The sequence below is a fragment of the Lampetra planeri genome, chromosome 63 (assembly GCF_965212315.1).
Source record: "Lampetra planeri chromosome 63, kcLamPlan1.2.h2, whole genome shotgun sequence".
NCBI classification, from domain to species: domain Eukaryota; kingdom Metazoa; phylum Chordata; class Hyperoartia; order Petromyzontiformes; family Petromyzontidae; genus Lampetra; species Lampetra planeri.
This window is the reverse complement of record NC_136169.1, coordinates 2,406,155-2,423,177: the sequence shown is the minus strand read 5'-3', so window position 1 is coordinate 2,423,177 and position 17,023 is coordinate 2,406,155. Positions and strand designations below refer to the sequence as shown.

The following is a 17,023-nucleotide window of genomic DNA, read 5'->3' as shown; positions in this document are numbered from 1 at the left end:
ACTCACCTGTACACTCACCCGTACACACACTCACCCGTACACACACTCACAGATACACACACTCACTCGTATGCCGCATGTACACACACGCACCTGTACACACACACACACCTGTACACACACTCACCTGTACACACACTCACAGATACACACACTCACTCGTATGCCCGATGTACACACACGCACCTGTACACACACACACACACCTGTACACACACTCACCTGTACACACACTCACAGATACACACGTTCACTCGTATGCCGCATGTACACACACGCACCTCACCTACCACATCACGCAACAGCCGCCATTTGCCAACAAGATGACACCACCACAGCACCTGTGCCAGGCTAGGTGCACCTTGAGGCTATCACGTTGAGTGATGGAGGCTCGCCGCTGACAAGAGGTCACGGGACAGACCCAGGTCGACTGACTGAGATGACCGGCAGATGCGTCACATGCGCTCCCCTACTGTCACAACTTTCTGCGTTTTATCCGCCCGGCGCTCCGCTCGTTGTTGTGAGCGTCGCTCCTCCGCCGTTGCTGGAGGGCGACTGCCTCCAAACGAAATTTGAAGTTTTCGTGACTTCAGGAATCCATACTCTTTGGTTCTTTCGCTAAAGTCACGTAGGTATCGCGCCCGAAACGTCGTGATTTATTTTATTTTCTACCTACTTGACTTTACCGAAAGAATCAAAGATTATGCCTCGAAACTGCCCAGTAACAAGCAGCGTCCTTCACGAGCCTCCTCCTCCTTCAGCCTCCTCCACAGAGGCCGATCTTGACACCGCTGGTACCGCTCATCGGCAAGTCCACTCAGCTCCACGTCTTCCTGTAACCACATCGCTCCATCTCTTCTCGAGCCCGTGCCGTGCCCGTATAGCCCCCTCGATCCGGTAGAACGAAAGCCGTCGGGGGTATGCGGTGGTGGGGCATCGATGGGATTTCGCCCAGATATCTCAAGGATCCGTGAGCCTCTCGTACAATCCATCCCCGGTTAAATCCAGGATGAAAGCGAAGGAGTGACTCATGCAGCCAGCTATGGCTGCAGGGTTTTGGTGGTACATGTTTTGTTTATGTCGTTTATTGTGAAATTTCGGTCACAGTTCCTATGATCACTGTTTCATTGCTTTTATGGCTTTATTTTGGCGATTTCGAAAAGTTTTTTGGGTTGGGCCATGTTTTTTGTTGTAGTACGGGGTTTTACTGATGGCTTTAATCTAAGTTGTCTTGTGGTTGTTGTTGTTGTTGTTTGACTTGCATCCCACTGGGATTTTTGCACACAGCGTTGGTATACGGTGCTTTTTCTAGAAGAATTTGCAGTTTTTTCCTGGATTTTCTGTTTGCCCATAGTCACTTTAAGATCTTATTGGTTCTTTCGGTAAAGTCACGTAGAAGGGAATTAATAAAATAATACAACTAAAACATAATAAAATAAAATTCTCACGACGTTTCGGCCACAATGCAAGCAGCCGTCCTCAGGTGAAGAACAGGGCTGTCGGAAAGACAGCGTCCGAATGAACACCACCAAGCTTGGCAGCGTATATTTAAGCTGGGTTAGAGGAAGGGCGCCTTGACAATTGAATTTACATATCAACAGAGGAATTTAGCATATTTATGGAAAATGCAGATATGGGATTAGTCACTTCTTGTGGAATGTGTGAGTGGTGGGGGGGTCTCAAAGTCATATTATGCTCGTGCATTATGTAGGATTAGCAGTAATAAAGGGAGGAAGTAGGATTAGCAGTAATAAAGGGAGATAGATTTTAATAGTAAGGAGCTGCAGCAGCCAAACCACCACGTAAAAAACTAACGATGTTGTCTCGTTCATGTTTTTGTTTTTTGTTTGTTGCGGTTGCACCCGATTTAAGAGCCCAATGGCTCACGGGGCTATACCTAATACATGAAATGAAAATGAAAAACACACACCTACCACCCACACACACACACCCACACACACACCCACACACACACACACCCCCACACCCCCACACACACTCCCACACACACACCCACCCACACACCCACCCACACACACACACCCCCCCCACACACACCCCCCCACACCCCCACACACACTCCCACACACACACCCACCCACCCACACACACACCCACACACACACACACCCTCCCACACACACCCCCCCACACCCCCACACACACTCCCACACACACACACCCACACACACACCCACCCACACACACACACCCCCCCACACACACCCCCCCACACACACTCCCACACACACACCCACACATACACCCACCCACACACACACCAACCACCCATCCACACATACACACACACACCCCCCACACACCCACACACACACCCACACACACACACACACCCCCCCACACACACCCCCCCACACCCCCACACACACTCCCACACACACACACCCACACACACACCCACCCACACACACACACCCCCCCACACACACCCCCCCACACACACTCCCACACACACACCCACACACACACCCACCCACACACACACCAACCACCCACCCACACACACACACACACACCCACACACCCACACACACACCCACCCACACACACACACACCCACCCACACACACACACACCCACCACACACCCACACACCCACACACACACACACCCCCACACCAACCCACACCCACACACACACCCACCCACACACCCACACACACCCATCACCGGACGACCCCTCATCCCGATCGCATCGCCAACACCTTCTTCAAGAGCCCAATGGCTCACAGGGCTATACCAAATACATGAAACTGAAAATGAAACTGAGGTCATTTGAGGGATGGGGAGTGGGGGAGGGGGGGTCCACGTTTTGCAAGGCTACGTTAGAGAAGGTTTTGAAGACTTTGCAGTTTTTTCCTGGATTTTTCTGTTTGCGCGGAAGTCAATTTAAATTTCCGTCACAGTTCCTATGATTGCTTTTTCATTGCTTTCATGGCTTTATTTTGGTGATTTCGAAAAGTGTATTGGTTTAGCCATGTTTGTTTGTTGTAGTACGGAGTTAGACTGATGGCCTTAATCTAAGTTGTCTTGTGGTTGTTGTTGTTGTTGTTTGACTTGCATCCCACTGGGATTTTTGCACACAGCGTTGGTGTACGGTGCTTTTTCTGCAATATTTTGCTGTCTTTTCTTGGATTTTCTGTTTGCACTTAGTCACATATTCACTATAAGATGTTTTTTGTTCATGTTTTTTTTGTTTGTTGCGGTTGCACCCGATTCAAGAGCCGAATGGCTCACTGGGGCTATTACCTAATGAATGAAACTCAAACTGAATGACCGTGGCCGAGAAGACCCAAAAGCTTCGTGCGGAGCGACAGACCCAGGTAACCTTCCATGCAGGTGACCACAGATATATAGAATGCCGCTCGACTGATTCGTCGGAGTTGAGACCTCTGCTGTCAACCCTGCTTATGAGAATGCTGCCCATGTCAAAGTAAACGCAAAGACAAAGATCCCCCGTGTAGCCTTGACCACACTGTTAGGGCAAGTGCTGTGAACGAGCAGCAGCACCTATGGAGGTCGGCACGTCACACGAGGGGGTGGGCGGTGACCAGCCGCTGGGTGACACATCACAGCAGGGAGTGACTTGAGGCTGAGTCGACCTAGGGTAGGCCCAGTACCGCGACAGATAATTATATAATGATCGTTACCGGTGTCGGGAATTGGATTGTGAGCGCAGTGCGCGAACTACTGCGCCACCGCTCCCCACTTACAACAACCACGTACTGTACAAACAGCAACAAACTGTACAAACAACACCAACATACTGTACAAACAACAACACACTGTACAAACAACAATATACTGTACAAACAACAACAAGTCAATCGCCACGAGGTGGCGGTGATATCACGACGGTGCTTGTGCCAGGCTAGGTGAACTTTGAGGCCACCACGTGACAGACCCTGGTGCCGTCCGTGGGTTGACACTCACCCCACACACCCCGACACTCACTCCACACACTCACTCACCCCCCACTCACTCACTCCCCACTCACTCACCCCCCACTCACTCACCCGCCACACACACTCACTCACCCCCACACTCACTCACTCACTCACCCACTCACCCCACACACTCACCCCACACACTCACCCCCCCCCCACTCACTCACCCCCCACTCACTCACCCCCACACTCACTCACTCACCCCACACACTCACCCCCACACTCACCCACACTCGCCACCACACTCACCCCCACACACTCACCCCCACACACTCACCCACACACACCCCGACACTCACCCCCACACTCACCCCCACTCACTCACCCCCACACTCACTCACTCACTCACCCGCCACACACACTCACTCACCCCACACACTCACTCACCCCACACACTCACCCCCACACACTCACTCACCCCCCACTCACTCACCCGCCACACACACTCACTCACCCCCACACTCACTCACTCACCCCACACACTCACTCACCCCCACACACTTACTCACTCACCCTCCACTCACTCACCCGCCACACACACTCACTCACCCCCACACTCACTCACCCCACACACTCACTCACCCCCCACACTCACCCCCACACTCACTCACTCACTCACCACACACACCCCCACACACTCACCAACACACTCACCCCACACACCCCCACACACTCACCCCCACACTCACTCACTCACTCACCCCACACACCCACCCCCCACACCCCCCCCCACCCACCACACACTCACCCACACACTCACCTCCCACTCACCCACCCCACTCACCCCCACACTCACTCACTCACCCCCCCACACTCACCCCCACACTCACTCACTCACTCACCCCCCACACTCACCCCCACACTCACTCACTCACTCACCACACACACCCCCACACACTCACCAACACACTCACCCCACACACCCCCACACACTCACCCCCACACTCACTCACTCACTCACCCCACACACCCACCCCCCACACCCCCCCCACCCACCACACACTCACCCACACACTCACCTCCCACTCACCCACCCCACTCACTCCCACACTCACTCACTCACTCACCCCCCCACACTCACCCCCACACTCACTCACTCACCCGCCACACACACTCACTCACCCCACACACTCACTCACCTCACACACCAGAGGTGTGGACTCGAGTCATGTGACTTGGACTCGAGTCAGACTCGAGTCATGAATTTGATGACTTGCGACTCGACTTGGACTTGCATAACAATGACTTTGTCCCACCTATGAGATGTGGACTCGAGTCATGTGACTTGGACTCGAGTCAGACTCGAGTCATGAATTTGATGACTTGCGACTCGACTTGGACTTGCATAACAATGACTTTGTCCCACCTATGCCACACACTCACCCCCACACTCACCCCCACACACTCACTCACCCCCCACTCACTCACCCGCCACACACACTCACTCACCCCCACACTCACTCACTCACCCCACACACTCACTCACCCCCACACACTTACTCACTCACCCTCCACTCACCCGCCACACACACTCACTCACCCCCACACTCACTCACCCCACACACTCACTCACCCCCCACACTCACCCCCACACTCACTCACTCACTCACCACACACACCCCCACACACTCACCAACACACTCACCCCACACACTCCCACACACTCACCCCCACACTCACTCACTCACTCACCCCACACACCCACCCCACACACCCCCCCCCCACCCACCACACACTCACCCACACACTCACCTCCCACTCACCCACCCCACTCACCCCCACACTCACTCACTCACTCCCCCACACTCACCCCCACACTCACTCACTCACTCACCACACACACCCCCACACACTCACCAACACACTCACCCCACACACCCCCACACACTCACCCCCACACTCACTCACTCACCCCACACACCCACCCCACACACCCCCCCCCCACCCACCACACACTCACCCACACACTCACCTCCCACTCACCCACCCCACTCACCCCCACACTCACTCACTCACCCCCCCTCACTCACTCACCACACACACCCCCACACACTCACCCCACACACCCCCCCCCCAGCCCCCACACTCTCACCCCCACACACTCACCCCCACACACTCACCCCACACACTCACCCCCCACTCACCTTCAATCACATCGTTCACCCCCCACCACGGGCTGGGCCGACCCCACGCCGCCCAGAGCCACCGCCGTTCGCTCCATGCCACACGGTCCGATGGGGAACCACAAAACACGGGGGGAGACTTCTTTTACACCGTACGTGTCCAACCGCCCTAATCCATCGTCGCGACGTCCACGGGTAGAAAATCCTCTTTGGCAGCCCGCTTACAACACACTTTGGTCCAAACGCAGCGATAGTTAAGAGCGAGGCAACCTCCCTCCTCCTCCCCCCGTGTGTTGTTATCGAAGTGCTACTACTACTGCTGCTACTGCTGCCGTGATCTTGACAGTCGAGGAAGACTTTTCCAACTCGCTCGCCCTTCTCTCCTCGTGATCCGTGAGCCAACAACACACCAGCAAGTAGCACAAGCACCCTCCACCCCCCGGTCATCCACGAAAGAGGCTACGCCAAGCGAAAGCTCTCTTTGAGGAAGTGAAACATGTCGCAGGCGAGAGAGAGAGAGACACTGTGGGTCCCTGCCATTGGCTGCCTTTCTGAAGCGTCGGACGCGGAGGAAGTTGAGTTTCTGCTTTCGCTTTTGCGGAACGAGTCGTGGTGGTTGGTAGTGTCGTGTGTGTGGTGGTGGTGGTGATGTCGCTGCTATTGGCAGTAGATGTCAACCCATAGTACGGGTTTGCACCGTATTTTTGTTACAGGAGGAAATTGATCTTCTTGGTTTCATTCGGTAAAGTCACGTAGAAGGGAAAAAAAAAATAAACCATAATAAAATAATCAAAATAAAACATAATAAAATAATACCAAGAATATGAATCCCTGCAGTCACGAAAGCTTTAAATCGAAAAAGGGGGAATTGAGTTATGGGGTCAATGTAATGCAGTACCCGTCTACCGGGTATCGGGTAGGGTACGGGTATTGGGTAGGGTACGGGTAGGGTACGGGTATCGTGTAGGGTACGGGTAGGGTATCGGGTAGGGTACGGGTATCGGGTAGGGTACGGGTATCGGGTAGGGTACAGGTATCGGGTAGGGTACGGGTAGGGTACGGGTATTGGGTAGGGTACGGGTAGGGTACGGGTAGGGTAGGGTACGGGTAGGGTAGGGTACAGGTATCGGGTAGGGTACGGGTAGGGTACGGGTATCGTGTAGGGTACGGGTAGGGTACGTGTAGGGTACGGGTAGGGTACGGGTAGGGTACGTGTAGGGTACGGGTAGGGTACGGGTATCGGGTACCCGGTTGCGACCTCTGACTGTGACGAGCGCGCGGTGCGGCAAAGAGGCGCGGACGGAATTGGTAAATAATAAAATAATAGTTTGTTAAACTTTTTTTAAAACACGCTTCAATGAAATGTACCGTACTAGTGATGGAAGAACTCCACGACTCAAGGAAGTGGCCCTGAAGCTTGCCACAACGTAAGGGGCGGTGATTTACAGCCAACGTTAGTTGAGCGTGGACAATTAGACCCAAGCCGAAACATAACATATTAAAACAAATGTTTAAAATATCTTTTTTTAAATGATATAATATAGTATTGTCATCAGTATGACATAAGTATAACACATTGGGAAGTGGGTTTTAATTGAGTTACAAGACTTGAGGATACAACAGAGTGAGTTAATAGAAAGCGTGGATTCATATTCTTGGTTCTTTCGGTAAAGTCACGTAGAAGGGAAATAATAACATAATAAAAATATAAAACAATAAAATTCTCACGACGTTTCGATTGCAACACGAGTAATCATCATCAGGTGTGAAAACCACAGCAATTTTTCTTTTTAAAAGTGGCGTTTTTTTTCCTTGATTTTTTCCTTGCTGTGGGTTTCACACCTGATGATGATGATTGCTTGTGTTGCAATCGAAACGTCGTGAGAATTTTATTACTTTATTATTTTATTATTTCCCTTCTACGTGTCTTTACCAAAAGAACCAAGAATATGAATCCCTGCAGTCACGAAAGCTTTAAATCGAAGAAGAAAGCGTGGAATAAAATAATGGAGGCGGGCCACGCGCAGTCTCTGTGTGAGTCTGAGTCTCTGTGTGAGTCTGAGTCTCTGTGTGAGTCTGAGTCTCTGTGTGAGTCTGAGTCTCTGTGTGAGTCTGAGTCTCTGTGTGAGTCTGAGTCTCTGTGTGAGTCTGAGTCTCTGTGTGCGAGTCCAAAGACAACAAACCAAGCCCCCCCCCATATTCAAATGTGCTCAAAATGCCCCCCCCCCCCCCCAATATATTGCTATAAAATAGATTTATGTTTATATGATTGTAGTTATGGTTGTACTTTATTAATCCCTAATATCTGCCATTACATACGATGAAACAAGGTAAAAAAAACAGAGCAATGCAATACAATACACTATTAGACATTGTAAGAAATTAATAAAAAGTCCATCCGATGTGTTAGTGAATTTTTTTAAATTTAGGCAGGAAATTCGTTTTCAAATTTAGATTTTTTTTTTCTGGGTTGGGGCCCCAAGACCCCCTGGAAGATTTGCTCCCCCCCAAAGTTGACTCCATGTCTACGGCCTTGCAACAAACTAAACACAAAACAAGTGTTCTAAATGAGTATCTGTGCGAGTCTATGGGTCTCTGTGTGAGTCTATGGGTCTCTGTGTGCGAGTCTATGGGTCTCTGTGTGCGAGTTTATGGGTCTCTGTGTGTGAGTCTATGGGTCTCTGTGTGAGTCTATGGGTCTCTGTGTGTGAGTCTATGGGTCTCTGTGTGAGTCTATGGGTCTCTGTGTGCGAGTTTATGGGTCTCTGTGTGCGAGTCTATGGGTCTCTGTGTGTGAGTCTATGGGTCTCTGTGTGAGCCTATGGGTCTCTGTGTGAGTCTGTGTCTCTGTGTGAGTCTATGGGTCTCTGTGTGCGAGTTTATGGGTCTCTGTGTGTGAGTCTATGGGTCTCTGTGTGTGAGTCTATGGGTCTCTGTGTGAGCCTATGGGTCTCTGTGTGAGTCTGTGTCTCTGTGTGAGTCTATGGGTCTCTGTGTGCGAGTTTATGGGTCTCTGTGTGTGAGTCTATGGGTCTCTGTGTGTGAGTCTATGGGTCTCTGTGTGAGTCTATGGGTCTCTGTGTGAGTCTATGGGTCTCTGTGTGAGTCTATGGGTCTCTGTGTGTGAGTCTATGGGTCTCTGTGTGCGAGTCTATGGGTCTCTGTGTGAGTCTATGGGTCTCTGTGTGAGTCTATGGGTCTCTGTGTGAGTCTATGGGTCTCTGTGTGAGTCTGTGTCTCTGTGTGAGTCTATGAGTCTCTGTGTGAGTCTATGGGTCTCTGTGTGAGTCTGTGTCTCTGTGTGAGTCTATGGGTCTCTGTGTGCGAGTTTATGGGTCTCTGTGTGTGAGTCTATGGGTCTCTGTGTGTGAGTCTATGGGTCTCTGTGTGAGTCTATGGGTCTCTGTGTGCGAGTCTATGGGTCTCTGTGCGAGTCTATGGATCTCTGTGTGCGAGTTTATGGGTCTCTGTGTGTGAGTCTATGGGTCTCTGTGTGTGAGTCTATGGGTCTCTGTGTGAGTCTATGGGTCTCTGTGTGCGAGTCTATGGGTCTCTGTGTGAGTCTATGGGTCTCTGTGTGAGTCTATGGGTCTCTGTGTGCGAGTTTATGGGTCTCTGTGTGTGAGTCTATGGGTCTCTGTGTGAGTCTATGGGTCTCTGTGTGCGAGTTTATGGGTCTCTGTGTGTGAGTCTATGGGTCTCTGTGTGAGTCTATGGGTCTCTGTGTGAGTCTATGGGTCTCTGTGTGCGAGTCTATGGGTCTCTGTGTGAGTCTATGGGTCTCTGTGTGAGTCTATGGGTCTCTGTGTGAGTCTATGGGTCTCTGTGTGTGAGTCTATGGGTCTCTGTGTGTGAGTCTATGGGTCTCTGTGCGATGAGTCTATGAGTCTCTGTGCGAGTCTATGGGTCTCTGTGTGAGTCTATGGGTCTCTGTGTGTGAGTCTATGGGTCTCTGTGTGAGTCTATGGGTCTCTGTGTGAGTCTATGGGTCTCTGTGTGAGTCTATGGGTCTCTGTGTGTGAGTCTATGGGTCTCTGTGTGCGAGTCTATGGGTCTCTGTGTGAGTCTATGGGTCTCTGTGTGAGTCTATGGGTCTCTGTGTGAGTCTATGGGTCTCTGTGTGAGTCTGTGTCTCTGTGTGAGTCTATGAGTCTCTGTGTGAGTCTATGGGTCTCTGTGTGAGTCTGTGTCTCTGTGTGAGTCTATGGGTCTCTGTGTGCGAGTTTATGGGTCTCTGTGTGTGAGTCTATGGGTCTCTGTGTGTGAGTCTATGGGTCTCTGTGTGCGAGTTTATGGGTCTCTGTGTGTGAGTCTATGGGTCTCTGTGTGTGAGTCTATGGGTCTCTGTGTGAGTCTATGGGTCTCTGTGTGCGAGTCTATGGGTCTCTGTGTGAGTCTATGGGTCTCTGTGTGAGTCTATGGGTCTCTGTGTGCGAGTTTATGGGTCTCTGTGTGTGAGTCTATGGGTCTCTGTGTGAGTCTATGGGTCTCTGTGTGCGAGTTTATGGGTCTCTGTGTGTGAGTCTATGGGTCTCTGTGTGAGTCTATGGGTCTCTGTGTGAGTCTATGGGTCTCTGTGTGCGAGTCTATGGGTCTCTGTGTGAGTCTATGGGTCTCTGTGTGAGTCTATGGGTCTCTGTGTGAGTCTATGGGTCTCTGTGTGTGAGTCTATGGGTCTCTGTGTGTGAGTCTATGGGTCTCTGTGCGATGAGTCTATGAGTCTCTGTGCGAGTCTATGGGTCTCTGTGTGAGTCTATGGGTCTCTGTGTGTGAGTCTATGGGTCTCTGTGTGCGAGTCTGTGGGTCTCTGTGCGATGAGTCTATGAGTCTCTGTGCGAGTCTATGGGTCTCTGTGTGAGTCTATGGGTCTGTGTGTGTGTGTCTATGGGTCTGTGTGCGAGTCTATGGGTCTGTGTGTGTGTCTATGGGTCTGTGTGGGAGTCTATGGGTCTGTGTGTGTGTGTGTCTATGGGTCTGTGTGCGAGTCTATGGGTCTGTGTGTGTGAGTCTATGGGTCTGTGTGCGAGTCTATGGGTCTGTCTGTGTGTGTGAGTCTATGAGTCTCTGTGTGTGTGGGTGTGTCTATGAGTCTCTGTGTGTGTGCGAGTCTATGGGTCTGTGTGTGTGTGAGTCTATGGGTCTCTGTGTGAGTCTATGGGTCTCTGTGTGTGCGAGTCTATGAGTCTCTGTGTGTGTGTGTCTATGGGTCTGTGTGTGTGCGAGTCTATGGGTCTGTGTGTGTGTGTGTGTGAGTCTATGGGTCTGTGTGTGTGTGCTAGTCTATGGGTCTGTGTGTGTGTGCGAGTCTATGGGTCTGTGTGTGTGCGAGTCTATGGGTCTGTGTGTGTGTGTCTATGAGTCTCTGTGTGTGTGAGTCTATGGGTCTGTGTGTGTGTGTGTCTATGGGTCTGTGTGTGTGTGCGAGTCTATGGGTCTGTGTGTGTGCGAGTCTATGGGTCTGTGTGTGTGTGTGTCTATGGGTCTCTGTGTGAGTCTATGAGTCTCTGTGTGTGTGTGTGTCTATGGGTCTCTGTGTGTGTCTATGGGTCTCTGTGTGTGCGAGTCTATGGGTCTCTGTGTGTGTGTGTCTATGGGTCTCTGTGTGTGTGTGTGTGTGAGTCTATGAGTCTCTGTGTGTGTGTGTGTGTCTATGAGTCTCTGTGTGTGTGTGTGTCTGAGTCTCTGTGTGTGTGTGTGTGAGTCTATGGGTCTCTGTGTGTGTCGATGGGTCTCTGTGTGTGTCTATGGGTCTCTGTGTGTGTCTATGGGTCTCTGTGTGTGCGAGTCTATGAGTCTCTGTGTGTGTGTGTGTCTGAGTCTCTGTGTGTGTGTGTGTGTGAGTCTATGGGTCTCTGTGTGTGTCGATGGGTCTCTGTGTGTGTCTATGGGTCTCTGTGTGTGCGAGTCTATGCGTCTCTGTGTGTGTGTGTCTATGGGTCTCTGTGTGTGTGTGTGAGTCTATGAGTCTCTGTGTGTGCGAGTCTATGAATGTTGAACGTATTTCGCGCACCGTGTGTAGCCCAACCGTTCTAATCGGAGGTGCTGGGGAAGGACAGAAGACGAAACACAAAACCTTCAGCAGATTTCAACAACTGACCTTTGTTGGGACCTCCGCCATAAAAATCGAGAAGACATTTGAACGCAACGCGGGATGGCACACACGGACACCACAAGGGGGTGAAAGTTTTTCTTTTACAAGCTGGTTTTATTGGACCGTATATTGGTTTTTTTTTTACTTCGAAATGTAAAATCTCACTCCGGCACTTCTTTAAAAAACAAACTCACGTCGCCACTTTGGGTCGAATTGAAATAAAAAACATCCGTGGTGGATAACAAAAAAATTTTAGACGGCGAAAAAAAATAACGCCAGAGCACAGCTTCTTAAAAAAGATCGTTTTGGCACTAAACAAAGACGATATTTAGATTTAAAGCTTTCGTGACTGCAGGGATTCATATTCTTGGTTCTTTCGGTAAAGTCACGTAGAAGGGAAACAATAAAATATATAAAACAATAAAATTCTCACGACGGTTCGACAGCAAGAAATGTACTTGCAGTTTTTTTCACACCTGATGACGATTGCTTGTGTTGCAGTCGAAACGTCGTGAGAATGTAATTTTTTATTTTTATTATTTTATTATTTCCCTTCTACGCGACTTCACCGAAAGAGCCAATAATATATTTTTCATATTTTTCACCTCTTTTTTTTGTTTCGATTTAAAGCTTAAATATACGCTGCCAAGCCTGGTGGTGTTTCATTCAGACGCTGTCTTTCCGACAGACCTGTTCTTCACCCGAGGACGGCAGCTTGCGTTGTGGCCGAAACGTCGTGAAAATTGTATTTTATTATGTTTTATTTTTATTATTTTATTATTTCCCTTCTACGTGACTTTACCGAAAGAACCAAGAAGATGAATATTTTTTTGTTTTTAAACACGGGTCTCGCGTGGTGGCCTAGAGAGAGTGGGTAACTGCAGTCCACACGTGGAAGAGAAAGGCCAAAATTGCGCTCGAGAGAGAGGAGGGGGGGGCGCGTCTCCTCCGGAGTTTCCTCGAGCGGAGAGAGACACCTTCTGCAGGCAGTGGCTTGAGAAGGTAATTGCACGATAATTGGTTTTTTACCCTTCTATCTGGCAACAAAACTGACACCTTTTTTACAAGGAGTCATGTTTGCATAGACCACAATACCTGCAGTCATAATTCAAACAAAAAACACAACTCTGATAATGTATGCACTGTCCTTGAAGTTGATTGGTCCACACCCGAGACAGCTTTCCTTAGAGCCAAGTCTCACATGGGTTGGACCAATCTTTTGGCGTCATCTGGTCCAACCCATGTGAGACTAGGCTCTAAGAAAAGCTGTCTCGGGTGTGGACCAATCAACTTCAAGGACAGTGCATACATTATCAGAGTTATGTTTTTTGTTTGCATTATGACTGCAGGTATTGTGGTCTATGCAAACATGACTCCTCGTAAAAAAGGTGTCAGTTTTGTTGCCAGATAAAAGGGTAAAAAACCAATTATATTTTTTACTGGCAAATGAGGTTCCAATAAGGTAATTGCAGCGCTGCGCCTTTTTAACCTTGGTGGTCAACTCGGCACATCATCACCATCTTCAACTCTCTGGGAGTGGGGGGAAGATAAAATAAGGTGCCGAAATGATCTCGATTTTTCTTTCGCACGCGACTTATTCCGGTCGCGCCGCTGCGTTGTTCAGAGCGACGTCCCGACGTTTCGCAGCCGCGCCTTTTTCAGGATGCGACTTCAAATCACGTGACGTCGCGTGGCGTCACTCTGGGCATTACGGAGATCGACATTAATACATCGTAGACATCCAAGCATCTGATACATTGATCTGAAATAGTACACAAAAAATCTGTACTAAATGTTCAAGTCTAAAATTCATGCCAAGTTAATATATATCCGATATCCGTACTTTAAAACGACATTTGCAGTTTGTAAAAAAAAACAAAATTGCCGGCAATTTTACAAATGAAGATTAAACTGCCACTCCCTTAAAAGGGCGCTGATATTCCATCGCTTGTTAATTCATTTAAAACGCACCACTGGGAAAAAATATATATATTAATTGCATAAAATAATAACCCGAATTACAAACAAAATAAAACACCATTCATAATTCGTGAAGTAAACAAGTTAATAATCGTAGCAATATACATACACCCTTTTTCCAATGGCAAGATCTCAGACAAGCCAGCATGGGTCCAGTACGGTAAGCGTCGTTTTTCCACTGGCAACATTCGAGCCAACGTGGGTCCAGTACGGTACGGGTCGTTTTTCCACTGGCAACATTTGAGCCAGCGTGGGGCTAGCACGGTACGGGTCGTTTTTCCACTGGCAACATTCGAGCCAGCGTGGGTCCAGCACGGTACGGGTCGTTTTTCCACTGGCAACATTCGAGCCAGCGTGGGGCCAGCACGGTACGCGTCGTTTTTCCACTGGCAACATTCGAGCCAGCGTGGGTCCAGTACGGTACGCGTCGTTTTTCCACTGGCAACATTCGAGCCAGCGTGGGTCCAGTACGGTACGGGTCGTTTTTCCACTGGCAACATTTGCCAAGCTACGCCGGAACCAAATGTGATACGCTGCTGGCATCGCAAGACAATCTGAATCGAGCTCGGAGCCAATCGGGTACGTCAAACTTCTTTCGCGCCGTACGCGGCCAACCATCGGTACGACATGTTAAGCGACACACACACACACAGCGTCACCGCCGGCGGTCGTCCCCGCACGACGCGAGCACGGCGTGGCACGACTCAGTTGTGCAGTGGGAAAAAGGGGCGATAATTCGTTCCTTCACCAAAGGAAAGCCTCACTGACAGTTTCCGCATCTAGACTGACAAATTCATTTCTTGAAAACTGCTTTTTGCGTTTAGTTTGTTGTCCCTCCCCCGCACCTCCTATTGCCGCGGTTGGCTACGTACGGTGCGAAAAACATGCGCCTTTTGGCGTCATCTGGTCCAACACCATGTGAGACTAGGCTCTAAGAAAAGCTGTCTCGGGTGTGGACCAATCAACTTCAAGGACAGTGCATATCATCAGAGTTGTGTTTTTTGTTTGCATTCCGACCGCAGGTATTGTGGTCACTGCAAACATGACTCCTTGTAAAAACGGTGTCAGTTTTGTTGCCAGATAAAAGGGTAAAAAAAACAATTGTCATATTTTGCTACTGGCAAAGGAGGTTCCAATGGTGCAAAAGAAGTTTAACATGCATACATTTTTGGCTCACCATGGAACAAAGATTGTAACCGCAATGCGCGCGCACTTTCGGATGCGCTTCTGTGTCCGTCTGGAACGCTCTTCCTTACCGATATCAGGAAGTCACTGGGAGCTTTGATGCACTTTTAAATCATCTAGGATTGACAAATGGATTTCTTTAAAACTGCTTAGTTGTGTGTTTCGTTTGTTGGTCTTTCCCCCGCGCCTCCGATTAGCGCCGTTGGCGATGTACGGTGGTCCGAAAGAAATGCCACGATAGAAACCCACGCGGAATGATGAGAGAGGGGGGGGGGGGCAAGGGGAACAGCGCTCAGCAATCCGTACAGACAGGTCAGCAAAACCAAATTTGGAGTTTGAATATCGTCTCTCCCCCCACGTACTGCCGTGGGTTTCCTCCGGGTTTCTCCGGTTTCCTCCCGCAGCTAAAACAAACACACACACACAACACAGCACGCGCCCGCATGCGTGCGCAGACCGTGACGGAAAGTGGCCAACAAAACAACGTCCCGATGCTGAAAAACGTACCTGCAAATTACTCAACGTGGGATATAAATAACGTAACACCGCCCCAGCCCCACCGCCACCGCCACTCCTGCGAAAACTTGGCAGGAGCCTCCTGCAAGGGAGTCCTGAGACTCGGCGATGCTTTTCTGGGGGGTGTGGGAGTGAAGTCGCCGTGTTATTTAATCCCGATTGAGTTCGTTTGTGGGTACGTTGACCAAAAACTTGGGGAATTTGTAATCATACTCTTAGCTTTTTCGGTAAAGTCACGTAGGTAAAAAATGAAATTAATAGAAATAAAATAATAAAAATCACGACGTTTCGGAGGCAACACAAGTCTCCGTCATCAGGTGGGACCGTCATAGCCAGATTTGCTGTATCACTTGATACCTCACTTGATACAGCAAATCTGGCTGTGACGGTCCCACCTGATGACTTGTGTTGCCTCCGAAACGTCGTGATTTTTATTATTTTATTAATTTTAATTTCATTTTTTAGCTACGTGACTTTACCGAAAAAACTAAGAGCATGAATCCTTGCAGTCACGAAAGCTTCAAATCTAGAAATTTGTAATATAGGCATCGCAGGCAGACCGAGTGTATTCTTGGTTAATAAAACTTCAGTATTAACCATGGTTAATAAAAGCTTCAGTATTTACATGGGTTAATATTCCTTCAGTATTAACCAGGGTTAATAAAGCCTTCAGTAAACTAATAGGGTTTTCCCCCTTTTTTCTGGCAACAAAACTGACACCTTTTGCAAGGAATCATGTTTACATTAACCACAATACTTGCAGTCAAATGCAAACAAAAAACAATACTCTGATAATGTATGCATTGTCCTTGAAACGGATTGGTCCACACCAGAGACAGCTTTCTTTAGAGCCTAGTTTCATATGGAGTATTAACCTTCCGATCGCTTCTTATTCAAGTAACACTCTGGTCCGTACAGAACGGCACGCGGAAGTGGATATGGCAGAGCTACTGCCGAGTTCCCTTCTTCACCAAGCGACCCCTGGCGCCCACACAGTAGGGGGCACCACTGTCCTCACCCACTCTCTCTCGTACGAGGTTCCTCGTCGCGATTCTCATGGCCAGAGTCCAGCCAAATGAAGCACAGAACCGAACTTTCACGTGAAGGGTTAATTGGCGTTTTAATGTTCACTCGAATCTGAATTGGAGCCAATATTTGGT

General features: G+C 49.5%; 1 protein-coding gene across 1 annotated transcript in view; it reads right to left on the bottom strand.

Moving 5' to 3' along the window:
- LOC144736887 (uncharacterized) overlaps window positions 1–6,795 on the bottom strand; it is a 31,893-nt gene extending 25,098 nt beyond the window's left edge. The window contains exon 1 of the mRNA XM_078619551.1: window positions 6,113–6,795. The gene's annotated coding sequence lies outside the window, so the exon portion shown is untranslated. The remainder of the gene's footprint in view (window positions 1–6,112) is intronic.
- Between the last annotated feature and the right edge of the window lie 10,228 nt (window positions 6,796–17,023).